The sequence below is a fragment of the Cupressus sempervirens genome, chromosome 10 (assembly GCF_028749045.1).
Source record: "Cupressus sempervirens isolate cs-2001-9-10 chromosome 10, ASM2874904v1, whole genome shotgun sequence".
Lineage (NCBI taxonomy): Eukaryota > Viridiplantae > Streptophyta > Pinopsida > Cupressales > Cupressaceae > Cupressus > Cupressus sempervirens.
Genome location: NC_143127.1, coordinates 113,388,371 through 113,411,725, shown reverse-complemented (window position 1 = coordinate 113,411,725; position 23,355 = coordinate 113,388,371). Strand labels below are relative to the sequence as shown.

Sequence of the window (23,355 nt, the reverse complement as noted above, 5' to 3'; positions counted from 1 at the left end):
TGAATAGAGATAACTTTCCTGCATGGAAAAGTTTGATGAAGCTACACCTTGGAGGACTTGGAGATTATGCACAAACTTGCATTACAACATAACATGTTGATCCAACTAGTGCCTTAATTGCTGAAGATTTGAAGGAAAAGAAAGAACACAATCAAGCAATGTTGGAGATTGCCTTTACCCTAAGCTATGCTGAGTTTGATGATATAAAAGACTTTAAAATTGCAAAGCATATGTGGGATGCCCTAAACACCATCTATGAAGGAGGCAAAAATGTTCAAAGAGCCAAGTCATAAATCCTAAGAGGTAAGTTTGATGACATGAGAATGGAAGAAGGTGAAAACATTGCTCAATATGTTGCTAGAATAAAGGAAGTTGTTAGTGTAATAAAATGTGCTATTGGTAAAATAGATGATGATACTATGCTAAGTAAAGTCTTCAGAACACTATTACCTTTGTATGACATTAGAGTGTTTGCAATTCAAGAGCTAATATGTATACAAGGAAATGATCTAACCCCTAAAGATCTGGTGGATAGACTCATTGCATTTGAGTTATCTAATTTTGACAACTGCCATCCAAAGAGTATTGAATCAACTTTCAAAGAAAAATTGTTACTGAAGCATTCTAAGGAGGTAAAGCCAAAGAAGAAGAAAAAGAAGATAAAATATGCATCTAGTGAGAGCAGTACAAATGATGAACATGTTAGACAATTGGAAGCATTGCTGGCCAAAAGATTTCATAAAGAAAAAGGTAAATTCAAAGGTTAGCTACCCATTATTTGTTTTAATTGCAATGAAGTTGGTCATATTGTAGCAAGATGCACACAGAAGAAGAATTTCAAAGAATGGAACAAGTACAAAAATAGAAGAGAAGATGATGGAAGAAATTGCAAAGATAAAGGCAAGAAGTCATGCTACATTGTTGATAAAAACAACTTTGATGAAAATGATGATGAAGTGCTATATGTTGCAATGAAAGATGAGTCAGATGAGGATGAGGTTACTACAATTATGACTTGTGTAAACAAGAATGGAAAATCGATCATTGATAGCAGATGCTCACATCACATGACTAGAGATAAACTAAGTTCACTACCTTAACTTGTTATGATGGAAATAGTGTAAGATTTGGTAATGATGCACCATGTTCAATAAAATGAAAAGGGTCTATTAAGCTTATAGACAAGATTTCATGTGACAATGCTTACTATTTTGAAGGTTTGAATTATCACTTGTTAAGTGTGTCACAATTAAATAAATTGGAATGCAATGTTGAGTTTGAAAAAGAATCATGATACAAATAGAAATTTGATTAGAAAAGGTGATCAAACTAGGATTAATCTATTATGTTTGGATATATAAGATGCTACTTGTCTTATTGAAAATTTTGATGATGTATGGCTTTGGCACAAAATATTATGTCATGTTAACTTTGGTAATCTGATTAGTATAAGTAACACAAAAAGAGTTAGAGGTTTGCCTAAGTTGAAGAAACCATAAAATATAATGTGCAAACAATGTGAGCTAGGCAAGATGACAAAGTCAAGCTTTAAAAGTAAAGCTTATGCCTCTAAGGAAATGCTTGAAATTTTTCATACTAACTTGTGTGGACCTATTGAAGTGAAAAGCTCAAAAGGAGGTAGGTATATAATGCTGCTTGTTGATGATTACTCTAGGATGATGACTATCATGTTTCTAAAACAAAAATTAGATGCTTTTCAATTCTTTAAATGGTACTTAGCAAGAGTTGAGAAGGAAATAGGTAAGACGTTGAAGTATTTGAGATCAGATAGAGGAGGTGAATTCACTTCACATGAATATGAGATGTTCTGCAATGATAGAGGAATCAAGAGATAGACATCAGCACCAAGGACCCCTCCACAAAATGGAATTGCTGAAAGAAGAAATAGGTCAAAAATGGATTGTGCTAGAACACTAATGATGGAGAAAAATGTTTCCCTAAAATACTAGAGAGAAGTTGTAAGTACTATAGTATACACCTTGAACTATGTGCAAGTAAAAAAAAGTTACTCATTCAACACCTTTTGAACTATGGTATGGTCAACCACCAAATGTGAAATATTTTAAGGTATTTGGAAGAAAATGCTATATTCTTAAAGATGTTAGGAGTGGAAAGTTTGATGCAAAAAGTGAAGAAGGTATATTCCTTGGTTACTCCACAAGATCTAAAGCTTATAAGTGTTTAATTACTAACACTAAAAAAATTGTGAAAAGTGCAAATGAGCTTACAAAAGTACATGAGGCTGAAACTACAAAAGAACCAGAAGACTACAAGACATTTGCATACTATTATGAAGGAATGCCTACTGAAGAAGATGTCAGAAATCATGCAGCAAGTCAACAGCAAGTCAAGCACCGGGACTTCACCCCTGTGAGCATCACCTAGATCCAATGAGTGCTAAGTGTTCCATTTATTCTCATGAGAGATGGATTCATGTTGAATCACTACTCATGAAACATGGGTCATCGAGTTTGACTCAAAATCACACAGTTAAATCCTGATATTCACATCACAGTAAAATAACTCTCCAAGAATTTAAGAAATAAGAATACTCTCTCTCTCGTCTTACAAGAATTTTCTCCTTATATTTTTCTCCTCTTTAGGTTTGTCTTTCAAAGGAAAATAATTCCCATTTTATACTTGATATTGGCTATATTTGGCTTAAAACCATATAACCAATATAATTACTATTTTCCTTATTTAAAATAACCAAATAACCCAAATCTCCCAATTTTACTACTATCCTTAAAAAGAATGGACCTTATAATTTTGGACTTACATTATAATATCCAAAATATAATAACCCATCCAAAATCATATCCAAGTAAATAATCTCCCTTTCTAGCTTTTATAATTTTAAGCCATACAAAATAAGCTTGATTTTCTCTTGTTATAAGAAACTAAGATGAGTAAAGAGAAGGGAGAATAGATTAAAGCTTTTAAAAATTATTCTATAAATGCCAGCAGTTCAGAAGGTGCATTAGGGGGGACTCTAATGTTATTGAAGAAGAATTACTCTGGATCTATCCTGATTGCAAGCAAACATCTTATGATAGCCAAAATTACTAATGTTGACTAGAAGGATGGATGGTATATAGTGAATATCTACGCTCCCAACACTAAGCAACTAAGGAAAAAGGTTTGGGAGACTATTTCAAATTTTAAAAGTAAGGACTATTTTGGAAGATGGATTATAATGGGAGACTTTAATGTGCCTCTCTATGATCACTAAAAAATGGGAGGTAATGCTACCCAACTGGAAGGGAGATTGGATTTACTTGAATTTATAAATAAAGAGGGCCTAATGGATATGGACCTCCATGGAATTTAGTGTACCTAGAGTAATAAGAGAGTAGGTAATGAATATATTCATGCCAGGCTCGACCATGCTCTTATTTCTCCAAATTGGACTAAAGATTTTAGGTGCAAGCTGGAAGCCAGTCAAAAAATTGGATCGGATCATTTCCCCCTCATTTTCTATTGCTAAGATTAATCTCAAGAAGAATTTTCCTTTTAGCTTTGAGAAGATGTGGCTGCAACACCCTTAGTTTGAAATTAAATTGGAAGAATGGTGGAGTATTGATATTGAAGGGATGACCCTTTATAGAGTTGCTTCTAAGCCCAAGAATGTTAATAGGGAAGTTAAAACTTGGAACAAGAATAGTTTTGGGAACATCTTTGAGAACAAAACTATAATGAAGGAGGAAATTCTTATAACCCAAGAAAAAATTCAGAACGTTGGTTATACTCCTGATCTCCTCATTGAAGAAAATGAAAAATTGGCTCAATATCATGACATCATCAGTAAAGAAAAAATCTACTAGAGACAAAGGTCAAGGCTATTATGGTTGAGTGAAGGTGATAAAAAAACTAAAATTTTCCATCTCTCTACTCTTAAACATAAGGGAAAAATTCACATATCACACCTTAAAAAGGGAGATCTGAAGATTATAGAGGACAATGCCATCATGGAAGAAATGGTGACTTTTTTCTCTTCCCTTATGACAGCTGATCATAACATAAATCTAGAGAGTCAGGCTGAAATCCTTGGAGTGATTCCTCCTCTAGTTTTGAAGGAACATAATAAAATTTTAAGCTCTATACTTAAGGATGATGAAATTTTCAAAGCTGTCAACTCATTGGGAGGAGATAAAGCTCTTGGGCCTGATGGTTTTCCCATGTTTTTCTTCCAAAAACTTTGTAAATTTGTGGGCAAAGATGTTTTTGATGATGTGAAGGAATTATATTGAGCCAAACAAATGCTTAAGGAAGTCAACTCCACCTTTCTGTACCTGATCCCAAAGAAAATTGGTGCTAATTCTCCTGATCTTTTCAGATCGATCAGCCTTTGTAATTCTTTCTATAAAATTATTTCCAAAGTTCTTACCTCTAGACTTATCCAAGTGATCCCTATGATTATTGATGATCAAAAAAATGGCTTCATCCTAGGTAGGTAGATCCTTAACTCTATCATCTCCACTCATGAGAATATTCATTCCATATCTTGTTCTAACAATCAAGTGTTCATTATGAAAGTGGATATTGCTAAGGCCTATGATAGAATTGATTGGTCTTTCCTCTAGAAAAATCTTTTATCTTTCAGTTTTGATCACAAGGTAGTTGGTCTTATTCATCAATTGATCTCAACCTCTTCTATTGCTGTTCTAATTAATGGAAGCTCATCTCAGTTCTTTTATCGCTCTTGGGGTTTGAGACAATGTGATCCTTTATCTCCTATCCTTTTTGTAATCATGGCTGATTTCTTGGGGAGGCATATTGGGGATTTGGTCCATAGAGGTTTCCTTAAGGGTTTAAAACCTTCCTTGCATCCTCTTGTTTTCTCTCATGGACAATTTTTTGATGATACCATCTTCTTGGGTAAGGCTGAAGTTAAGGAAGCCATAAATTTGAAGCAAGCTATTAACTTATATTCCTTTGCCTCTAGTTAGTTAGTTAATTGGAATAAAAGTGTTGTGTACTTTATAAATACCCCTATCTAGAGACAAAATAAAACTGTTAAAATCCTTTGATGTTCTATAGGATCCCTCCCCTCTTCTTACTTAGGCCTCCCTTTAGGTCTAAAGATCCCTGATACCTTCTAGGAAGATCTAATTAACAAATTTGGTAAGAAACTTGTAGGATGGAAAGGGAATATTTTAAGCCAGGTTGGTAAGTTAACTCTTCTCAAAGCTTGTTTTCAAAGCATACCAACTTATGCTTTAAGTCTCTTTAGAATCCCTACTAAATTTGCTGAGTCTATTGAAATAATTCAAAGAAATTTCTTTTGGACTGGTTCTAAGGAGAAAAGGAGAATTCCTTTAATTTCTTGGGATAATGTTTGCAAATCGTTAAAAGAAGGGGGTTTGGCAATTAGGAAAATCAGATGCATGAATGATGCTCTTTTAGCAAAACAAGGTTGGAGAGTCTATGATGACAACAAAGAGTGGAGTACCATATGGAAACAAAAGTACCTCTTCAATGCTAAATCCCTTCCTGATTTCTTCTCTACTCCTGAGTTTTTTCATCCTTCCTCTATATGGGGGGCTATTCAGGGGACCAAGAAAACTCTAGGAAAAGGATGTTCATGGAAAATTAGTAATGGGCTACAAGTGAAATTTTAGGAAGATGTTTGGTTAATGGATCATCCCTTGTTTGAAGATTTCCTTGACAATGATCTTGTTGACCGATGCAAGTAGAAATTTGGCATATTAGTTAGTCACTATTGGCAGAATGATTCTTGGGTGAATTTAACTGATTTTGATCAAGGCTTTAACAATATCCAATTATCTCTCAATGTTGTTTCCCTTTATCCTAATCTTGAGGATGAGGTTATTTGGCATGCTGACCGTAGTGGCCATTTTAAAGTCTCTTCTATATTTTCCTCAAAGGATAAGGGAAGTCAACCTCTTTGGTCTCATGCCTGGATTAAGGGTCTCATTCTCAAACTTAATATCTTCTTTTGGATTCTACTTCAAAATAAAATTTTGACCCTAGATAATTTGCAAAAAAAAGGTATTAATGTGGTTAACATGTGTATTTTATGCAAAAATGGTTTTGAAGATAGAGACCATATGTTTTTGAATTGCTCCTACACCCAACAAGTTTGGACTAAGATTCTTAACTTCTGGGGTATAACATGGTTCCATCAAAATAATGTGGAGCTCTCTTTTAGAATATGGCTTTACCCCTCTAAGGATCCTGATGCTCTTTTTCTTTGGAAACTTACTCTCCCTCACCACTGGTGGGGAATTTGGAAAGAAAGAAATAATCAAATCTTTAGGAGTAAAGATCTTCTGGGATGGGTGCTTGGTTAGAATATCATTAGAGCCATCAAGGAGAACTTCAAATCCTAGAGAATTTCTAAGAAACATTTCCATTTTGAGAACCCTTTACTATCTGAAAGGTTCAATCTGAAAACTAATAATCCAAGATTGAGTATAAAATGGAAGGCACCTCCTTTTGGATGGATCAAAGGGAACTTCGATGGGGCTGCTAAGGGAAACCCAAGAAGAGTGGGATGTGGAGGTGTCCTAAGAGATGAGGTGGGTAATGTTATTGACACTATTGCTATCCCTATTGGTAAATCTAATAGCCACATTGCTGAAGCTATTGCTGCCCTCTATACTATTAAGCTAGCTATTGAGTTGGGGTATTCCAAATTATGGTTGGAAGGTGATTCTTTGAACATTATAAATACCCTAAATAATGAAAATGCAATCTCATGGTCTATTGAAGCTACAGTTATGGGAATCCAAACCTTAACTCCAAAATTTGAAAAGGTGGTCATTTCCCATACATACCACGAGGCTAATGGTGTTGCTAATTGGATAGCCAGCTGTGCTATTAAAATGGAGAATAAGGTGAGGTGGCATGAGGAATTAAAAAAGCATGCTAATCTTAAAATTATTATTAATTATGAAGCCATTCATTCCAAAGTGAGAAAGATTTGTTTGGATTAGCAATTTAATGATTTGGTGGAGTGGCCCTACAGCTATCAGATTACCTTCCCTGAGGGGGTACATTCATGTGAATGTAATGTGGTCTCAGCATGTATCTTCTAAAAGGCAACCTCCAAATCATGCAACTAAAAATTGGTTTCCTTTCAACCTCTCTGCATTCTATATCTGGGTGTTTCTGGTTTTGTGTTTGCTCAACAAAATGGGGGGTGAGCTGCAGAAACAAGTGTATATGAGAAATATGTTAGCAAGTAATAATAATCTATTAAAAAACAAAAGCATTAACTAGCATATAAACCATAACATAAATGAGAGACTAAAGAGGAAACCCCAATTGGAAATGTGAGCCAAATGAATGGACTCTCCCAATAGGATTTAGCTCCTTGCTTGGTAGATGGGTCTAAGGGTTGGGATGTATGCTCAAGGTTCTCAAAAACTAGCTTCAATGGAGATGGAAAATGGCAAATTGGTAGCTTTGTGAGCTCTCAATTTGGCATCATAAGGGTATGGTTGATGGCTTTTGGCTCTCAAAAGGGCATTATAACTTTAGCTCCAAGATTGAGATGAAATGGCTTGGGAGGGGATTCAATTTATAGGCAAGAGGCTTGAGGGATGGAGGGTTAAGATGGAAGGAAAGATGAAAGCTTAAGCAGGGCTAGGATGCACTCAAAAGGGAGCACATGGATTGTTCTTGTTTAGCACCAATCAGGGAGTGAAACATGTCACAAGGGGAGTGGATGGAGGAAAGGGGAAGGATGAGTCAACAAAGGAGACTCAAAGGATAATATCTTCATAAAGACCCTTCATTATGGCTTGTAAGAGCTTGTAAGAGTCTTTATGGCTTTTGTAAGAGAATTCATTGTTGGGTGGTTGGGATATTTTGGAGGGAGTTGAGATTGTTGACTTTCCTTGGCTTAAGAAAGTGTTAAGCTTGCTTAGGGAATGTGACAACATTAGGGGGTGGATTAGGCTTGGGTTTAGGATTAGATTAGGGATGTTAGAGATTTGCAAGTGGATGGCATTCATGAGGGTGGGTGAGTTAGTGGCTAAGCTTGGTTAGTATGGGTGGATGGGGTGGATTAGGCTAAAAGGGGGATTTAGGATAGGTTAAGGGTTATTAGATTTGAGGGTTTTATTTATCAAATAGATTTATTTAATAAATGGGGATTTTGAATTTAGATAGAAGAATAGGATTTAATCGATAAATAATAGGTTATTTGATTTATCAATTAGGACTATAGATGATTAATTAAATTAATCAGCAAGGGGATGGCAAAGGATTAATTAACTAGGATTTAATTAATGATGGCTTTAGAGATAACTAAATAGGATTACCAAAGCAATGTAATCAAATTTAGGTGTCTACATTTTGCCCCTCTTTGACATAGTGTTGAGACAACACTATTTCAAAGAAGTTTGAATGAAGACAACACAAGGAAGATGTTTTAGCAACAAGGTTGCCCCAGTCTCGGATAAGAAGAGGAGAGACTAGATGTAGATGATGCCCCCTCAAGAAGGTGGCAAAGAGAGAAATGAGGCTCGACGGCTTCTTGAAAAGTAGAAGAATCTGAGATGAGCAAGGAGACACAGATTGGCTTAAGAGAAGGGGTTGAATTAGTTCAAACTCTCACTACAGGAGAATGATAAAGGGCTATCAAATGCACAAGAGGATGCAAGCTTAAGACTTTCCAGAATTGGGGGGAGGATGGATGAGCAGAGCACTATAAAATGAATCTATGGTAGGGAGATGGATGATGGGATGATAGAGCTAATGCAACAGGATTTCAAAGAGTCCAATTGGCAGAAGATGGGTTTCAAAGATCCCTAGGACTAGGATTGTGGATCTTGAAAGATGAGGCTTGGTGGATTTATTGGATTGGTGGATCCCTAAGACTAGGATTGTGGATCCCTAAAGCTAAGAGTGATGATTGATTCAAAGAGATACAGTTGCACAAGCTGGGGTAGGAGAGACAGATGTTGGAGATGGATGGGGGATAATGGAGAGGAAGGGATTCCATTGAAGCTTTTTGAGCAGGGGGATACTTCAAAGAGAAGTACCACCATGTAGTTGAGCACTAGATTTGCTATAGGACTATTGGTTAATTGTCAAGGTTACCAAGAACATCAAGGCCTTTTCACCAACCATCCAGAGGACTGACAAACTGACTCAAAAAAAAATGCAAGGATTGCCCCAACATCACACATGAATCCTAGATTAAGCAGCATGGAAATGACACTGGAGAACCCACAAGCAGAAAAGAAAAACAAATAAAAGACCTGATCAAGACCTTATGCTCTAATTGCCCCATTTGCAGCATACCATGATGTGGAAGATCGTGGCAACCTTGAGGAGGGAACAAGGAGATTTCTTGGAAAAGATACTTCAAGACCCAAAAGGGAAGATTCCAAATCAAGAGAAAGTGAAAATCCAAAAGAGAGCCGTTTCCCAACGAGATGGGTAGGACGAGGTACTAAGGGACCAAGATTAGACATGAGGAAAGCTATATCCTGCAAGGACCTATCAGAGAGCACCTAAGCTGGTGGATTTGGATGAGTGATGCATCTGGCAAGCTAAACTAAGAAGGATAACACTTTGGTGACAAGAGATCTACCTAAAGGATGCATTGGAATAGCTAACGAAGGGTTGTGTGATGTGCAAGATGTTGATCAAGGAGGAACTGACATGAAAGCTGGATAGATACAATGGTACTAAGCTAAAGAGGATGTACAAGCTGACAGATCAAGATATGTTACAAATGTACAAAGTTGGTCATGTTTGGGTTTTGTGAGATGGAAATGTTTGTGAAGGATGGGATGTCTATAATAGGTGATAGGTGGATAGGTAGATGGTTTGCGAAAAGCTTAAGGAAAATGGGATTCTTTGTGTACATGTGATAGGATACAAGCTAGGATACTAGATTATTTACAGGCTGGAATATGGTACAAACTTTGGACAAGATTCAGATATACAAGGTATGGTACAAGATTTACAAGGTATAATACAAGCTTTGGTACAAGACTTTACAAGCTGAGGTACAAGATTTTACAAGCTGTACAGGAGGTATTTACAAGCTCCATTAGATTTTGGATATTTGGTTGGAACACCAAGGGAACAAGCAGGTGTGTTTATGGGATGGTGGGTGGATGGATGAGGGATAGGATAGTGATAGATAATAGATTAGTCTTAGTAGTCAAGGTGCCTGAATTACTAGGTTTTCACCAAAGTACCTATCCAAGGCGCTTGAATTGCCAAGTTTTCACCATTGGACACTTATTTTTCCTTACTATTTTTTTTGTATTTTTCAAAAGCTGGGTATACCAAGGATCTTCAAGCATAGAACCTCTTGAGATGAATGATGTTAGTGGGATAATTCAAGATTTCTCCTTCCGGTGTAGATAACTGATAGGCTCTGGAGCCAAAGGAAGTAGTGACAACATAAGGACCGAGCCATGTAGGTTCAAACTTGCCTTTCTTTTCTTGATCTGCTCGAACTTTCATGTTTTCTTTGAGGACCATGTCACCTGGCTGAAAGTGTCATGGGAGCACCTTCTTGTTGAAATTCCTTTTCAGATGAGTTTGGTAGACTGTGAGATGTTCATAGGCTTGTTGTCTCTTCTCATCTAAGAGATCTAGCTGGGTGAGCCGAGCTACTCTGTGTTCTTCATATGATATTTTCCCTCGCAAAGATATGCGCAAGGAGGGAAGTTCAACCTCTATAGGTAGTACTTCTTCGGCACCATAGACTAGGGAGTATGGAGTTGTGCCTGTGGATGTATGGAAGGAAGTTTGATAGGCTCATAGGGCTGGATTTATTTGTAGGTGCCAATCACGATCAGAATCATTGACAACTTTCTTTAGGATTTTGAGGAGGGTTTTGTTAGTTGCCTCTGCCTGGCCATTACCTTGTGGGAGATATGGGCTAGAAAAGCGGTGATGGATGTGGAGGGAAGTGCATAATTCTTCCATGTTGAGATTTTCAAAGTTACCTCTGTGGTCAGTGAAGATGGTGGATGGGATGCCAAAGCGGCAAACAATGTGGTACAAGATGAACTTGGAGACCTGAACTCTTGTAGCTCAGACTAGGGGGACTGCTTCCACCCATTTAGTGAAATAGTATGTAGCTGTTATTATCCATTTATGTACATCAGATGAGAGGGGTGTGATAGTTCCAACTAGATCAAGGCCCCAACAAGCGAAAGGCCAATGTGGTGCAATAGGTTGTAGATCCTGTGCTAGAGCGTGCACAAGATTTGCATGCTTCTAACATGGGAGACACTTTCTGAAAAAGTCATAGGAGTCTTCTTCAATGGTAGGCCAATAGTAGCCTGCTCTAAGGATTTGTCGCGCTAGGACAATACCACTCGTGTGGGCACCACAAAGTCCAGAGTGTACTTCCTTTAACACCATCATGGCCTTGTTTTGGTCTAAACATCGAGAGAGAGTATCGTGATAACCCCAACGATATAGGGTATTGGCTATGATAACATACTGGGATGATTTTTGGATGAGGTTCTGGTGTTGGGTACATGTGAGGTGAGGGGATATGATACCATCGTTAAGGTAAGCGTGAATCTCATGGTACCAAGGGGATTGGGGACCAACTAAGATACAAACACGGTTTGAATCCTCATTCGCATAGGCGGGTGTGAGGAGCTGTTCCACTAAAAACTCATACTATGTAGTTGCTTGGGGAATTTCCAAGAGTGAGGCTATAGTAGCCATAGCATCTGCTGCTTTTTTCTGTATTCGAGGCACTTGTGTAAACTGAAGCTTTGTAAAATGCTAGGTCAACTGATCAACTAGCTCTTTGTAGGGTAATAACTTTTCATCTTTGGTTTGATATTCATTTAGGGCTTGCTTGATGATGAGCTGAGAATCACCAAAGATTTGTAACTCAGTGATATTCCATTCTACAACTATCTTTAATCCTGCTATGAGGGCCTCATATTCAGCTATATTGTTGGTGCTAGGGAATTGTAGCTTGAAGGCTTTTGGAATGTAATCTCCTTGAGGTGTGACCAACAATATTCCTGCACCTAATCCACGAGATGTGTATGAGCCATAAAAGTAAAGTTTCCATGGGGGCTATTCTTCAATTAGGCAGATATGCATTCATGAGTACTTTATCCTAGATGGTAGGAACAAAAGAGTTCACAAATTTCATTTTTTTTTCCTCAACCACTTTAGATACAAGGATAGAATTTCTTTCCCTTTCTATCTGCATTTTTCATTGCTTCAAAGTTTATTTTCCCATAGGAAGAAGGATTCTTGACCTATTTTACATGAAGGTCCGATACTTCTTATTGAGGGCTTTTGTAAAAATAAGCCCATTGCTTTGACTCCTTTTGACAATCAGAAAGGCTCTCAGTCCAAGAAGTGTAAGAAGGATGAGAATGTTAAAGGGAAAGAAAAGGTAAAACCTAAACCCTCTAGTTCTCATAAACATATTGTTGAATCCAAGTTTGAGTCAAAGAGTTCTGAGGGTTCTAAGAAGGATATCTTAGAGGAAGAGGAAGGGATAGATGTTGGGGAATTCAGCTCAAATTTGGAGTGATATTTGGAAACAAAAGGAAAATTTGATAAAGAAAAAGAGGAGGATACATTGGAGGGTGACTCAAAACAGAGCATCTCTGACAATGAAGGTAATCGGACTATGTCTAGGGGGGGGGGGGGGGGGGGGGTGGTATGTTAAAGACAAAGATAACTTAACTGATGACCCAGGTACTATGAAGGATGTGGATCATATGGTTCTGGCTTTGACTCCTACTATAGAGACTGGGGAACAATAAAAGGAGGATCTAGTCCAACAAGAAGCCCCTGTTGAGAATAGAGAGGAGGTCCAGATGGATAGGGAGGAACAAATGGAAAGTTTTGGTTCCCCTCTACATGAGACTACTGATGACATTTGTGACTCACTGCAGAGGGACAACAAGCTTTACTTCTTACATTCTGCAAAGCTCAAAGAGGACTATATTCTCCAAGTTGATTCTTGGATTTATAATGAAATTATGGGGTTGAAGAAGAAAGTGGAAATAATGTAAGACAACCAAGATGCTAATCAGGCCATAATTAATCACTTGGAGGTGAAAATGGGAGATATCCCTAAAAAGCTTAAAGATTATGAGTTAAATCTTAGAATGCTCATCAAGGAAAGTGGTAAAAAAATGGGTTAGATAACATCAAGCATTTGTGCCACTGTAGCTAGCCTTGGAAAAAGAGTAAATGAAGATACTATTTCTTTGAAGGGCCTAAGTAAGAGGACAAGGCAGAGTTTGAGGAAGAAAGCATTGCAAGCTACTACGACTTCAGCTACCAACTCCATTCAGAACACTGTTACGATCAGGAAGGAGGCTGTCAAGATGATTACGGATCTACAATAGAAGCTTTGGGTCTTCTATGTTGTTTCTGTTTATTTATAGGTCCTTTTTTTAATCTATGTTTTTGGTTCTAGTTCTATTTTTTGGTAAAACTTAATTTCAAGTTCCCGGTCCTTGTAAAACCTCGATACTTTTATTGAACTTTGTTAGTGGTTTTAGGTCCCTATAAAACCTGATTTTCATTCTACTTTTCAGTAGGTTTCAAGACTATTCCTAGTGGTTTTAATTTCCTATCTTTCTTTCTTTTTTTCAAAGGGTTGTGGGGCCCCTTCAAAACCTACTTTTACCATAATCTAAAACAATATATATCCCCTTTTTTTATAATATAATAATCATAATAATATATGGTTCATATTAACCACATATTATATTTATATCTTACTTTAAAACTTGTTATATTATTAAGAACATAAAATGAGGATGAGGATATCATGATGACATCATCAAAATTTACATTTTTCCTTCAATTTCAAATGACCATAACTTTCGCATATGAACTCTGCTTTCAATGAAACAAACACCATTGGAAAGCTCTTAATGAGCTCTTTAATTTAAAACCCATTGTTGACCACTTTGGAGATGGTGAAATTTCACCTTTTTGTTCAACCTTTGCTACTCCTATTTGACCAAGCATATCTAAAGAAAAAAAACCCCTTTTGACATGCTTCAAGTTGTGTCATGAATATTTTTCCATGCTCTATGCATTGATGCCAAATTTGGAAGATTCTAAGTGGGCTAAATTTTTAAGGTCTTCAAGATTGACTTGGATCAAAATTCTTCATGGTATCATAGCTATACCAAATACTTACAAAAAATAGAATTATTCACAGTTCACTAGTTAGTTCAGGGTTTGATCCAAAAGAATTACACTAAAGTGGGGATTTCACAGCCACTTGAGGTCTTCAATTAAGACCAATGTATATTATTTTCCCTTTGGTTGTAGACTATAAGATGATGTTTGTGAGTTTTAAATTCATGCCCTAGGTGAGATTTGTTATAGATTGGTTAGGAAAATCGAGTAATAAAGGATAAAATCTTATAGAAGTAGATTAGAAAATTGAATCCAATGGTTCAAGGAGGATAGGGATGTCTAAGGCACTAGTAAATTTAGGCTTAATTTGCAATGCAAAAAGGTCTCAATTTCGACAAGAGTATGTCGCTAAAATGACCAAAGTCATTGTCATACAAATTTGGTCAATTTTTTGCCACATTCATTTCATGTTGGAATTTCGACTACATAAATGTGGATTTACCGACACCAATTTCGTCGAGTACTCTAGTCAATGTAAACTATTATTTTCTCAATTTCGATGTAAACTTGCCCAATTTTTCGTTGAAATTCTGACCAAAGACGCTTAGCTTTTGATGTTGATGCTATACTCGCGACCTAAAAGGTTGCCAGTTTGGTGTCTCAATTGCGACGAATATTGGTTGCAATTGAGACCAAAATGTGTCGCAATTGAGACGTGTTGTCCCATTTTTTTTGAAAGCTTTGCTCTCATAGGAGCGTTCAAAACTACACAAAACATGATTATAAAGCGTAATTGCTTGATGCATGAGAGTCAAGGTATCATGCACATTTCTTCCTCCACACCATTGTTTCGTTCGTCAAATGATTTATTTTATACAAAACAATGGGAAGGAGGAAGAAATGTGCACAATATCCTATTTCCATCGAGCAATTATGCTTTAAAACTCAAATTTTGTGGAGTTTAAAAGGCTCCTATGAGAGAAAAGGCTTTGCAATAATTGGCACAACGCGTCTAAATTTTGGTTCCTACAGGGAAGAATAAAATTAGGAAATAATTATTTATCAGGAATGAAAGCCAATAATTTCATCTATTTTTCAAATAGATAAACGTGACAAAAAAACTTATAGTCCCAATCACATCATCATAAGAGCGCATATATAACTATGACTATAACTATCTAAAACCAACATAGTTTACAAATATCCACAATTCAAATATTATCCCTTGATGTTTTCTTTAATAATGCTCCAATGCCTTAGGGCATTCAGTTAGAAACTTCAAAATTAATGCTATCAAGTTAGATGTCGTTTCATAGCCACCAAGGATAAGGTCCATAATAAGATTCAATATCTCTTCATCCATAATGTATATTAATGCTATCAAGTTAGTTTTTATATTAATAAGATTCAATATCTCTTCATCAATATACCTCTGGTTCTCGGTGGAGACGTGCTTCAATCAATAGGAAATGTCATCATGAAGTAGGAGGTGAGGTTGAAGGATTTTATGGAGGCATTCGAAAGTTAATTACAGAGGAAGAGATTTTAGCCTGGAAGAAGTTGTGGCCAAAAGAATTGCTAGAATGATTGATTGTTACACTAGAATTATCTTCATTTAACATTAAAGCTGCATGCATATTGGAATGGCTGACATCATCGTTAAGTGCATTTGATGATAGCACATTTGTTTAGGATATACATAGAGAATGTCAAGAGTGTTGTTGACAAATTTTGTATTTCTTTTGGCTTTTTCATGTTGGTTAGTCTACTAACCCTAACTCATCTCATCTAGGTCATATCAAATCTTGATAAAGCCTAGTTTGCAACAATTTAACTTCTAATAGCTAGCTTGTAAAAGTAGTTAAAATAACTTGTTAGTAATACAATTATCTTTATAAGGAGGTCTAATTTGCATTCTCAGTACAACACTCACCCAAATATGCTTTCAAAAGGTATTTAAACAAAAAATAGATCTTGAAAAAATTAGATATGAAAGTGGAAATGATAATCAGGTCATGTACCTATTCTTCATCTCGTTTGTGCTTTTTTTCCTTAACCTTTTCGTGAAGATTTGCAATGTACTTATCAGATATCTCTCAAGAGAAGCTTTCATCGCTAATTGCCCTGAATATTCATATCCAATATATTTATAGCTACTACTAGTGTAAGGTACATCATAACTACCTTTAATTACTCACAATAAGATTAATTCCTGATAGTGGCTCTTTTACCTGTATGCTTCCGCATCTTTGAGAAAAGGTATGCAATCCTCCCATTCTGAGGAAGCAACAATTTCCTGAAATGGAAAAACAATATATAACTAATTTATTGTTACATAGATAGAAATTCGTTTATGATAAGAATAGAAATTCATTCATATTCATGATTTTTAATGTACAAAACTCTGTGAAATTTTACTCCAGGTGTAAAAGTAGTAGAGGAAAAAGAGACTGCATTAGAAGGATTTTTTCCAAAATGAATAATGTAAACCTTCAGAGAATAAAGCAAAGTCGTGAAAACATCTGCCAGCCTTTCCCTCCTTTTTGCTTCTTTCTCTTCCTTTTCCTTTACTTGTTCAATCACTTCTTCAAACACAAGCCACAAGCAATACACAGGATGTCAGTAAGACCTAACAAAATCATATATCCCAAAACAACTTGCATTACTTTCAACATTTGAAATTGTTTCAGTTTAACCTAATAAAAATCCATTATCCACTAATGAGAATAGACTAATGCATTTGTGATAACAATTCACTTCCAACAACTACTTACTAGTGCAAATGAGTCAAAACATAATATAGCTAATGCAATGATCAAATCAGTTAGGAACCAGAGTCATATGGAACATAAGGATAAGATCCTTGTTTGTATAAATAGTAGTTACTAGGAACATAACAATATGTGGCAACATTGTTCAAAGGAAAATACCAAATACTTTTATTGTGAAGTCTTCTGTAGCTGAGACAAAAAATCTAGAAATGTAACCAGAACAAACCTTAAGATTTGTTTCAGATGCAGTAGCCAAATCATATAATTCCCCAATGGAGGCTTTGAACTTGTCAAGAGTCCATGCTGATGTTACTGCGACCTGCAATCATTACATCAAAAAGATTACAATATATTTTACATCCAATGGAAAATCTTAAAGCACAAAAGGCACACCTGTCCTGACTCCATAGCATCTTTTATGTTTGATTTCTCCTCCTAGTACTGCCAAAGATACATATTCAAAAAATGGTTACATCAAAGGAATCAAACATACGTTGCCTTGAGTAATAATGATTGCAAGCCTGATTGTGAAAGTGCAATTAAATCCTGCAATCAAATCATTAAAATATAAGCAACTTTCTTACCTACTTTTTCATCCTTTCTGCAACATCTTCAAACAAATCCTTGGGTGGTGAACCAGATGTATTTGACACAGGCTCTTTGCTTTATGATCCTTCAGTTCTTTGCTTTATCAAAGAACTAGAGGATCATAAAGCAAAGAGCTTGCTTCAAATGAAGTGTGTCTTTGCTGTAAGCAGGCCAGTTGCTTTATGATCCTCCAGCAATCTTCAAAATTCATCCCATTTTTTACATTCTTTTTGGCACAGTTCTTCCTGCATTTAAAAATATTCAAGTCATTCTAATATACAAAAATAAGACAGATGAAAACTATGGAAGCACACTACTCTCTCATTCTAGACAACCTTTTGAATTGTTTGTACTTCTTCCTCCTCCAAATCAGATATAACACGTCAAAATTTTAGGATATTCTCAGGTCATTAGGTATGACAGCTTTTGGAAAGATAAGATGCCCATAACTGAAGCCATTATCCACATAATGATAGCAAACTATTCATCAATCAAGATAAAAACCAAATAGCTTTCCAAACACAAGCATTTCACAGCTATGCCATCTCCAACGTGCCTTCCAAATTCGAGTACAACAATATGGGTTCTAAGATTACACCAAAAGCAGGTCTAAAGAGAAAGTGAGATAAATTTGCAGGTTAACATGTGTATTCAACACAAGATCACAATTTCCTATAGGCAAGACTTTAAGATAGAAAAAAAAGAATGTGAATTTGAGATTTGCTGGGATACCTTGCAAAGTCATTACAATTTTAGAGATTCCTGACTTTAGAATTCATAAAAGAAATGGAATAATGTTTTAAGGAAGATCAATTGGGGTTATAAAACCCAAGCATGAAATTGAGGAATAGGACAAAGAATTAAATTTCATTAGTTTATCAATCTAATTTCATGTTCATGTTTTCTGCTCACCATAACCTTCCTACCCATCTCAAATATTATAATGTGAGAAAATGCCAAAAACTCACCTTGGTTGAGCGACTTGTCCACCCTTTTGATTCCCTCCACTATTGAAAGAACTAAAATATATCAACAAATTAAGTTTTAGTGAAACTACTTGAACAAATGAAAGGGAAAAGTTAACAAATTTTGTACAATCTAAGGGATTTATTGTGAATTAAGTAGACTTCGAGATCGTTTGATTTCTAACATATGATAATAGATCACACTATTGAAACATTGATATAACAAGCATACAATATATTGAAAAATAACAACAAAAAGCATTACATATTGTAAAAACAATAATATGTACCAGAGATGCAAGGGGTGAGGACGCCATCTCCTATAACCATACAAGTCCCCAAAAGGGCTAGTATTAACAAACATCTCTTGGCAAAGTTACTTTTTTCAAGAGCTTCCTTTATCCTAATGGCTCTATTGGGCTGTCTACCTGCAACTTCAAGTGTATATGAGGAGAGTTTCTTGTCTTCTTCTTGGTGATTGGGTATCACGCTGACATTTGCATGGCGACAAATCAAAGAATAAAGAGAAAACATTCCACCTGCAAAAGAAACTGTCCCTTTAAACTTAGAACACATGTTTTCACATCAAAAAGATCAAACTTTGACCTAAAAACAAAGTGAAACTAGAGTTGTTATAATCTTACCATCTCCATTATCATTGGCCCACAATACAATGAAGACATATTTGATGAAAGGAAAAAGAGTGAGAGAATATATGATCAAAGACAAAGCCCCAAGAACATCATCAAGATGTTTGATACCATCAGGAAAAGTACTTGCGTACACATAAAGTGGTGATGTTCCTATGTCCCCATAAACCACACCAATACTCTGAAATGCCAATTGCACAACTGCAGCCATGCTCAACATCTGAGAAACAGGATTTTTCATAAAGTGATGTTAGAATAGTTACTAAAATGGTCATAAATTATGTTGTTATAGTAAAAGAATACTTTAACTTAAGAGGAAAAAACTATACAATATTAAAACATGATATCGTGCTTTAAAAACTAAAAAGGTACGTGTAATGAAGAACTTCATTTCAACTTGCTAATTGGTTGTCACTATTAACTATAAGCTTATCTTTAAAGTTTGAGCTTCACTTGGTTTCAAGAATAGTTAAATATTCTCTACTTAATAGGGCCAACCACGTGAAGGTGGAAGCTCATTTGGCCCCTCTCCCCCCCCTAACATCACTCTAAATTCCCCATTAACATTTAATAACATTCAATTCATCCATTTTTGAAATAGAACATTCAATCATTATAATCACATGATAACATTCATTAACACATAAAATTCATAAACACATAAAATTCATAAACACACAACATTCACGAATAATTCATTAACACGCAACATTCAAGAGTAAGTCATTCATGAATAATTCATTAACATAATATTCATTAACAATATTCAAGAGTAAGTCATTCATGAATAATCATCTCTTTTTTTCTTTCTTGTCGTTTCTTTTTTTCATAAAATTTCTAAGAGGAATATCAATGTCCTCATTAGGATCCCCCTCCTCTACTGGTTCGAACACATGTCTCCTCCTCATCCATTCAGGAACACCATGAGGCCGCTGTACCAAAGGGGGGTCCGCTACAATAACAAGTGCTTCATGAGGTTAAATTCCCACCATTTTATATTAGTGAATTACAATTTTTTATTTAAGTAAAAGAACTATAAATCAAAAAAATTAATTTAAAAGAGCAAAACATAGATTTTCTTTACCTGAATGTGCCACATGATCTACCTGTTGATCAGTCTGAACATCCTCTAGCACTCATTTAGCACGACATGATTCTATATCCTCAACACAAAAAGGTTATACCAAGTTCAATTAAAGATGTTAAATTGTATTAATAATTACATAATTAGTTTTAAATAACAAATGAGCACATCCATTGACGGTATGCTACACATCAGGGGTTTCATGATGCTGCATATGATCTATGTCAGGATTAATAGGCTGCATTGCAATGTCATGCACATTATTATCAAACAAATTGTTGCTCAAGTATTCAATTTCTAATATATTTTTTGGCATATTTACCTATGCACATGATGCAGGAGACTGTTCGGTTGGGGCAATGGAAGCTTGCCGTAGGCGTTCAGCCACCGCTGCATAGCCTTGCTTGAAGGCAATTTTTTTGTGTTCTTCTGTGGCCTCCAGATTAAAATCAATGCCCTGTACTTTTTTATTAATTAACAAAATTATTTGCATTTTATAAATAATTTTTCTTTGCAATTCATTTATTGCTACTTACAACGCGTGCTTTGATTTTTGAATATCCCCTAGAGCCAAGTTTGTGCTGCCCAAACTTTTCCAGCCTCGCCTTTGTTGCCTTTGATGTGTCTTGCAACCTATGAAAAGTTTGAAATATGTTAGATGATATAAAGAGAATACTAGAATCATTGTGGAAACATTTACTTCACTTGGGTTTGATGTCTTCTGAGGAAAAAATGCACCATATGTATGGGTTCGATTTCCTAGTCAAAATTCATGGGATATTTTTACTGAGATCCTTGAGAAAGCACATATAGTTACAACTCTAGGAAGTGGGTTTGGACCCACAGGTGAAGGTTTTATAAGGGTGAGTTCCTTTGGTCACAGAGAGAACATATTAGAAGCTTCATTTATCAATATATCTTATGTAGGATTTATGCCCAGATTGAGATTGAGATTTATAAGCAATTGTGTTAGCATATGAATTACATACCTTTCATATTTACAATAACAAAATTTAAATACCAAAATTGAGGATTATGCATGGTAGTATGTTTGAGAAATAACTCCTATTTTAGGGATTTTGACAGAACATCATAGCGAGAAATATTTAATTCAAAAGGATGAGAATGTGAAGGAACAAGAGGTGCAGCTGAAGGTTCAAATCACATGAAAAGTCATTTGTACACACTGTGAATTTTTTTGTACATTATGTTGTATTTTAAGAGTGCTCCCCCAAGGTAGATGTGTTAGGCTTGGTACTTTTTCTATTTACTTCACTGATATATGTGTTTAAATTAGTCTACACACAAATAATTAACATGTTACCAAAGCTGATATGCCTTTTGTGAGCTTGCAAATAGCTAAGGAATGGAAGAGAAAGATTGGAAGTAGGGTGATATCAGGAAAAATCTCTTAATGAGTTTCCATCTTTACAATTTCCATAGGAGAAAAAGAAGGGATTCCCTAAAAAGGATAATCTATTGGTTGGGTATAGACACATAATCCATGTGATCAAAGCTTCAACAACAACGAAAAATACTAAAAAAGAAGAATGGATTTTAGATGTGGTGGAAATGCTCAGCTTTAAATTCTTTAGGATTCTCAGACTACATTGTTATCTGAAGATAGAGATTAGATTTTGTGATGCTTCACACTTAAATCTGATGTATGGTGTATATCCACTTCTTTTTTGATATGCAACAAAGCACAAAATGGAATTGATGATAGTATAAAATACCAATCACTAATGACAACATTATATACTATTATCATAGTTAACAGAATACTATAGAATATGGGATTTGATATCTTCAATGATGGATTTCATCAGGATTTACATGCAGATTAAGTGCAAATTTGATGCACACATGACCCAAAAGAAAATAGGGGATAGGAAACTCAAGATAGCAAGCAATTATTGTAAAAGAAAGGGAAAGTCAACAAGTATAGTGGTCAAGGCATTGCCTATTTTTATGACTCAAAATCTAACATGGTACATCATATCACAAGATTCGATTGTCACAACTTTGAGTAGGAATTTCTTAGTTGAATTAGAGTTTGAGTTCAGCGAAGATAAAATTTGAGAAAAGAACCCATAGGAGACATAGGCTCTAAAATTTTTCACTAAATATGAATAAAGGGCTTCATTTTGTCAATATATCTTATGTAGGATTTATGACCAGATTGAGATTGAGATTTATAAGCAATTGTGTCAGCATATGACTTACATACCTTTCATCAATAGATAGATTAAATTGAGCTAGTTGATACTGAAGTTGAACCCTAAATTTTCTCATTAATGTACTAGTAGTTAATACTATTGCATACCTTTTTGGATTTTCTGGTGCACTTTCTTCTAGCGGACGTTTCCCTTTCTCCTTTGCATCCAAAATGAACTCATTCCAGTCCCTCGCTGAAACAAAGGGAGGATGCTCGTACTTTGGGTTGTGGATGAGGCTCTTTCTATATGTGTCCCTCACAACCTTGAGATGTCTGGCAGCCTTTTGTAACAATTTCTTACGATCAAAAATATTACTACCAAACTCATGCTCTATATCTTTGATGAGCCCATCTTTTAATTTTTGAGATTGGTAGTTCCAACTTTTAAGAAAAAACACAAAATTGTTAGATATAGCTAGTATAAGAAAAGACTCGAATGAAAGAAAAAATGTTGCACCAATTAATGATATGAAAAAAAATAGTGGGATAAAATTAGTTTAGTTATGATGTACAACAACCTAGTATGGGCCCGAATCTTTGCAGTGTGAGGCCATAGAGCCTCCTATAAAATGTATCGTTTCCTACAAAAAATGTCATGGGATAATTAATAGTAAAAACCATTAAAATGAATCATATGAAAGAAGACTCCCACTTTTGGTTCTTTGTAGAAAAATTAGTTAGTATCTTCTACTCAAAGCATGAAATTGCAATGTACCAAATTTCTGAACTAGAGAATTACTGGTATAGACAAAAGGTCATTGATAATTCAGATGATCCTACCAAACCCCTAATAAAAAGGAATTCTAGAATAATTAAACAACTTGCACAATATGACACACTAAAGGTCATGAGGCATCACTCCACATCAAAAGCCCTTGCATTCACCACTTCCTATCATGTTTACATCTTGCAAGAAAATCCTTATTATAGTATAAAAAATAATTATTTAAAGTACCTGGAAGCTTAGGACATT

General features: G+C 35.5%; 1 pseudogene; it reads left to right on the top strand.

Moving 5' to 3' along the window:
• The window catches only part of LOC149532858 (uncharacterized), a 178,311-nt pseudogene that overhangs the window by 103,131 nt on the left and 51,825 nt on the right, over positions 1–23,355 (top strand).